The following is a 7,386-nucleotide window of genomic DNA, read 5'->3' on the forward strand; positions in this document are numbered from 1 at the left end:
ATGAGATGATACACAAATTAAAAGGTCTTTAACTGGGTTTAATGGGGCTTGGGTTAAAGGTGTCGATAAACGCTGAAAAAAAGGGTTAGAATCGAGATTAATTTAATAAATTACCACACTTAAAAAAATGAAGCTAATTGTTTAATTACAAAAAAAAATGCCAAAATTCAAACTATCCGAAACTAATGATGTGAGCTTTTTCTCAATATAATAACGTTAACTTATTCAAGCTCTTTAGAATAATATGTAACTGAATAAATATAAATATACAGGGTTTTTTTTTAAGAACAAGTATGGAAAGTACATAATAAGAAATAATTCAGGAACTGAAATGAACGAACATAGTTAGGTAATTAATCAAATTAAATCTCGATAAAAAAGGAGTTAATAAAAAGGTAGAAATTCTTAATGAATCACAAAGTGTTAAATTGTGGGTTAATTTTAGGGAATATCAAGAAATAATGGTTAAGGCTCAAAGGGGTTCACAAGGAGTTAATTATGTGGGTAGGCTTTTTTATGGGGTAAATGGGTTAAAACCTAAGTGCCTTTATCATTTTCATATATCAAATCAAAGGTGTGGTCTTGACATGCATAATCAAAATAAGTTCTAGAATAACAAATCAATGTTGACACACTCATAACCAATAAAATCAGTGAGCAAGAAAGATATATGCTCTAAAAGGCTCAAGATCTCAAAAAAATTATGGGTATTTGATGTCAATCCTGTGAATTCAAAACTTCAAGATAACACCTCAATTAAGGGAAACAACCTAGTAATTTTTCTTCTCAAAAGTCAACTTATTATGCTCGATTCTCTAATGTCTTAAAGTTGAAACACTCAATGCACAATTACCTATGATTTAATTCAAAACATATCAATAAAAATCATAAATTAATCAAAATTTACTCTAATAATGATATGAGAAAATTATTTGAGAACAAGATAAAAATTCAGGAATTTTCTAATAATCACATAAATAACCTCCCCACACTTAAGATGTACATTGTCCTCAATGTACAAAGATAAGTAATAGAAATATAAGTAGAATATCAGAAGAGAGAGAGAGAAGTGAAACTACCCTGAATTTGGATGAAATCCTTGAAAGAGCGGAAACAGGTATAAAGAGATAGTGATGTATATGTGACATGTAGATAGAGGTGAAGGTGGTGGTAAAGGTTGGGTTCCATAATCACAGTACCTAGCGAAGAGGTTATCGTGGTGGTCAGTGTCATGGTGGCTATGGTCGTGGTCGAGCAGGTCATGGCAGTCGTGGAGGATTGTTTGTTTATTCCTGAGTAGTACCCTTCGACTAAACCTTTTGAAACTGCAATGCTATCAATAATATTTAAGGGATTTATATTTATAGGGTTGTTATGGTTAGTAATAATGAAGAAACAAGAGAAAAGAAAATCCAAATTATACTAATAAAAGTTTTATAAGAAAATGATAAATAAAGTGCAAAAGAAACGCAAAAAGAAAAAGAAAAAGAAAAAGAAAAAGAAAAACAAGTTGAAAATTAAATGGACTTAAAGTCCTCGTCGATAGCTAGATCCCGAGGTGGTGGTGCTGGAGGCGATATGTGAAAATGTTGGCAAATTTGTTGTAGAGTCGCCTCGATGCTGTCGAATCGCTGAGTGTAACATTGCTTAAAGAGATGAAGGTGGTCTGGAACTTCAGACAATGAAGCAGCCGCATGAACTGGTCGGTGACTCGGTGGTGGCTAAGAAGGTGTGTCCTTCTGAAATGCAGGGATATTGTCAAGAATATCCTCGGTGTCATCCTTATCGATGGCTCGTGCAAGTCGGTCCTAAGGAGGGTTGAACCCACGACGACGCTCAATTATTCGCATATGGAGCATACTTTGGATGCCCTGTGGGCTCATCTGGCTGATAAGAGTGAGCGATGAAGACTACACCACTGTATTCAGGAGCCTAAAATATCGCGTTAGACGAGTCACATATGGGCCGATGCTGATGACTCCCTTTCGGTGTCGTTCTGTCTGATGGCGAAAGGCAAGGGCAACAAAGTATGCGAGATCAAAAATATGCCCTTGCCTCATGCTCCACAGGAAGTATGCATCGTGAGTGTTAATGACGCCAGTGCTCTCTCGCCTCCTCGTTAATGTGTGTGCCAAAAGGGCATGGAGATAGCATAGAGCTCGAGCTAGAGCCGATTCCTTTGAATGGCCAGGATTATAAATGTCTGTAGCAGGCTGGAGGTCTATCCAACATAATGAAGGTGAACAATGGATGTGACGGTGGAGGTGGGGAAAGTTGTCAGCCTCTATAAACTTGTAGGTATAGAGTCCCTAGGCAGCTCCAAATTTCGAGACACTCAACTGACATATTAAACCGTCAAGGCGAAATTGAACTGTTCCTAGGTCCTCGTACTCTGCTATCACTGTCTGTAACTGGAAAGTGGAGCCGAGTTCCAAGGTGAACTCCAAATATGTCGACTTGATGATATTGAAGAAGCGGTCCCACGGAGCGGTGATAAGGAGTGCCCGAACTAAATCAGCTAGGTGGACCTCCTCTAGTGCGGCCCAATCGATGCAATGCCCCACACCAAGGGGTCGGGCACGTAGAATCTAAAATAGTTCCTCTTGGGGCCCTGGTGGAAATTGGATGAATGGATGTTGTATCTCAATAGTTGGGCCAGATAAGGATGTCGCTCCTTTTCGTTTTTTAGAGGCAGGGACTGCAGCTTTCTTGCATTTTGGATTCATCATAATGTATCTGCAATAAATGGAGTAAATAAATCAAATTTGACAAATTAACACAATAGGCCAGTCCAATAACTTGATTTGGCTCAACAACTTGGACAAATCAATATGCCACTACCCAACAATAACCTAATAAGCTGAATTAAAACTAATAATGATCATGAATAAGTAAATAAAAATGAAGAGACAGAGTGGCAAGATAATAACATAAAAATAGTAGCAAAACTCAAGTAAAAATAGGGATGTAAAATGGAGCCGATAGTAATAATGACTGGGAACATAAAAAAAAATGAACAAGATACTAAAGCCACAAAAGAATAGAGGAAGATTTAACTAAACTAATTGAATATTTAGGAAAAATAGAAATAGAAAAACTATGTAGAATACCACCAAAAGAAGAATTTCATCAAACCAAATCAATAATCAGCAGGTCCAGATTTATTAAACATTTATATATGAAGTAAGTAAAGCAATAAAGTCAAATAATAAACATAATGTAATAAGAAATAATAAAGAAATAAATAATATTAATGATAGCTAAATAAATAATAATAACGAGGAATAGATGGGTCAAGGAAATGTGACCGACGGTAGTGGTTACTGGTTGGCGCAGGTTGGAGCGGGTACGGGCCGAAGATGGTGAGCGGCGGCGCGTGGTGGTCGGAGGGGAAGGGGGAAGAGAGGGAAAGAGGAAAATAAGGAGAGGGGGAACGGATAGAAAGGGAAAGAAAGGAAAAAGAAAAATGGAGAAGGAAGATAGGGGTGAAGTTAGGAGAGGGAAAAATTAGAAGGAAAAGGGGGAGGTTGCTAGCGACGGCACGTGGTGGTCGGAGGACGGGAAGAGAGGGAAAAGGGAGAAGGGAGAAGGAGAGGGAAGGGCTGGTTGGGGAAGATGATGAATAGTGAAGGGGAAGGGGAAGGGGAGAAATTAGGGTTAGAGGGATTAAAAGGGGCCACGATCGTGTAAGCCCCGTTTTGAGCCACACGATCGTGGCACACGCCCGTGTAGTGTATTCTTGGCCCATGTTTTTCGTGAAATCGTAGTCAGTGTCGAACACAGTTCTTTGGCCAAGCCCGTGTTCCCAAGTGGTGTGGTGCACACGACCGCGTCGCATAGCCGTGCGCACGTTCGTTCGCTTCTCCCACACCCGTGGTCATGATTTGTGCTTGTGGGTTGATGCTTTAAGTCAATATCGCACATGGCCTGTGGACACGCCCATGTGTCTAAGCCGTGTGGCCTATACGGCTGCATCGTAAGGTCATGTGGTGCTCCCTTCGTTTCTCCCACGCCCGTGGTAAGTCCAACACACCCGTGGTCATTAATCAGGATTGCGCACGACCTTTAAGCACGGCCTTGGCATCAGCCCGTGTTCTATTCTGACTTTTTCGCAAGTTTCGATCTTTGAGTAAGTTCTCACACGGCCTATAACACGCCCGTGTGATAGGCCGTGTGTCTCCCACGGCTACCTCGCACGACTGTGGCGATTTATCCCAGGTCGTGCCTCTGTTGATATTTTTGGAAATTAAAGTGCAGTTTTACCACGGTCTCGGACACGCTCGTGCCCTTTAACCGTGTGGTGCACACGGCCGTCTCGCACGGCCATGGCTATTTGTCGTAGCCCGTGTGTCATCCTGCCTTTGGAAAAATGTTTATCCTGTTTAGGCAAGGCTATGGCCATGCCCGTGTCTCCTGCCTGTGGGGAGCCCACAGCCTAAAGCACACCCGTGTGTGCCAAGAATACCTGCAGTTAGATTGTAAGATAAAAAGGAAAAATAATCTAAGTTATTTAATGGGGTTAGTGCTCGAGTTGCCTCTTAAGAAGCGCTTATTTAAAGTCTAAGCTCGACTTACCTCAATTTCGTGTGGTCACAGTGGATTGAGGAGTTGAAACTCCTCATCTCTGCTATCAATTTTATCAAAATAAGGTCTGAGTCGAGTATTATTTACCTTGAAAGTTCTAAATTCAGTGTGTGTTACCTCGACTGTACCATGTGAGAAGGTTTTGAGTACCATGAAGGGGATTGCTCCGTTTGTATTGTGCTCGAAAGTAGCAATTCGGGGGTCCTTTTCATCTAGCAATACTTTGTCCCCGACCTTAAATTACATTGTTTCATCCCTACGCTTGTCGTGGTGTTGTTTTGATTCATCGTGTACTTTTGGTTTCTCCTTGACATGTGTTCACCATTCGTCTAGTTCATCGATGTTTAGTCTTCGTTCCTCATGACTCGTTCTGTTTTTGTCACATGGACTAGAATGTGTCTCCATCATGTTCTTTTTAGGGGTTTCTTCAAAAGAAGTTTGAGCCATAATGTTATTTATATCAACAGAACTTGTATAACCATCTTACTTACTAGATAATTTAATCAAATCATGAGCTTGGAGAGTAATCGTGCCATCTTCTACACGAAGTATTAGTTCTCCTGTGCCAACATTAATGATAGTCCTAGTAGTTGCTAAAAAGAGTCGTCCTAAAATCAAAGGCACGTCACTATCTTCTTCCATATCTAGAACAACTAAATCAATTGGGAATATAAATTTATCAATTTTGACAAGCACATCTTCAATAATACCCCTAGGAAATCTAATTTTTTTATCTGCCAATTGAATGCTCATCTTAGTTTGTTTGGTTTTCCCAAGACCTAGTTGTTTAAACATTTTATAAGGCATGACATTAATGCTTGCCCCTAAATCATCCAAAGCATTGTTAACATATAAACTACCAATTAGACAAGGAATCGTAAAACTCCCTGGATCTTTAAACTTGTTGGGTAGCTTATTTTGTAAAATGGCTGAACAAACTGCGTTTAATTCCACATACGATGCATTATCTAACTTTCGTTTCTTAGCTAAAAGCTCCTTTAAAAATTTCATTGCATTTGGCATCTGCGAAAGAGCTTCAATAAATGGTAAGTTAATATGTAATTTTTTTAATAATTTAAGAAATTTATCGAATTGTTCGTCTGTGTGGTCTTTCCTTGTCGTATTAGGGTATGGCATACGAGGTTTATACTCTTTGCTTACTAGTTTCTACTTACTGTGGTTCATCTCATCCTTACCGTTACTTGCCACAAGTCATTGCTTTGGTTCTGGTTCAGGTTCAACTAACCCTTCCTCATCTCGAACAATAATCGCATGAAGTTGTCCCCTTGGCTTAGTTTCAGTGTTACTTGGTAGGCTACCTTATGGTCTTTCAGAAATCAACTTAGCAAGCTGTCTTATTTGAGTTTCGAGCCCTTGAATTAACATTTGCTGATTCTTAAGCACTATTTCGGTATTCTGAAAACATGTTTCTGACACCGAGATGAATTTTTTGAGCATCTCTTTAAGGTTCCGTTTCTTCTCTTGTTGGTAAGGTGGTTATTGAAAGCCTGGGGGATGTTGTGGCCTTTGATTTTCTTGACCACCCCACGAGAAATTGGGATGGTTCCTCTAACCTGCATTATAAGTGTTACTATATGGGTTATTTTGAGGTCTAGGATTATTACCCATATATTGGACTTATTCCTCCTCGGTGCTAGGGTTGAAGGATGGAAAATCTGTATTGTGTATTCCTCCTTCATTTGAATCACACCTCATTACTAGATGTACCTGAGTAGAACCATACAAACCATCAATGTTTTTATTTAAAAGTTCTACCTGCTTAGATAGCATAGTGACCACATCGAGGTTGAAAACACCAGCTGCTTTTGTTGGCTTCATTCTCATGACTTGCCACTGATAGTTATTCAGTGACATCTCTTCAATAAATTCGTAAGCCTCTTCAGGTGTTTTGTTGTTTAAAGTTCCACCGGTGGCTATGTCGATAAGTTGTCTTGTTGAGGGGTTCATACTGTTATAAAAAGTCTGAACCTATAGCCATAGAGGTAACCCATGGTGAGGGCACCTTCTCAATAATCATTGTATCTCTCCCATGCATCATAAAGTGTTTCCAAATCCATCTGTACAAAAGAAGAGATATCATTCCTTAGTTTAGCTGTTTTAGCCGGAGGAAAATGTTTCGGTTATTTGTTCCCAAGTGGTGATTGATCCTCGTGGTAACGAGTTCAACTACTACTTAGCCTTATTCTTTAACGAAAAGAGGAATAACCGAAGACGAATGGCATCATTAGAAATGCCATTGATCTTAAAAGTGTCGCAGAATTCCAGAAAATTTGCTAAATGAGTGTTTGGATTCTCGTCCTGCAAACCATCAAACTGAACAAACTGTTGTATCATTTGAATCGTGTTAGGTTTCAGTTCAAAATTATTTGCAGCAACAGCAGGTCTAACTATACTCGATTCAACTCCTGTTAAATTAGGTTTAGCATAATCATACATAGTACGAGGAGTAGGATTCTGTTCGACTGGATTTGTAGCAACCACAGGAGGTAGCAGATTATTCTGATTTTCAGCCATCTCCTCGGTTGTAGTATGGTTATCGTCCTCTTACCCTTCCTCTATGTATTGTAGGCTTTGCCTTATTTCTCTTCGATTTCTACGAGCTGTGCTCTCGATCTCACTGTCAAAAAGCAAAGGTCTTGACGGGTTTCTTCTAGTCATAAACTATAAAAACCTGCCAGAGGTAAAGAAAAGAAAAATTAGTAAAGAAAAAGTAAACTAAAAATAAAAAGTAAATTGCAATAAAAGTAAAAATGGCTAAAGTAATAAAAATTAAGTGTTCCT

At 39.3% G+C, this 7,386-nt stretch overlaps 1 non-coding gene across 1 annotated transcript; it reads left to right on the forward strand.

Moving 5' to 3' along the window:
• The first annotated feature begins 6,589 nt into the window (after positions 1-6,589).
• On the forward strand, positions 6,590-6,695 carry LOC128280362 (small nucleolar RNA R71). The gene has a single exon (XR_008270542.1). It is a non-coding gene; the product is annotated as a small nucleolar RNA R71 (small nucleolar RNA).
• Positions 6,696-7,386: the final 691 nt, after the last annotated feature.

The sequence above is a fragment of the Gossypium arboreum genome, chromosome 8 (assembly GCF_025698485.1).
Source record: "Gossypium arboreum isolate Shixiya-1 chromosome 8, ASM2569848v2, whole genome shotgun sequence".
Lineage (NCBI taxonomy): Eukaryota > Viridiplantae > Streptophyta > Magnoliopsida > Malvales > Malvaceae > Gossypium > Gossypium arboreum.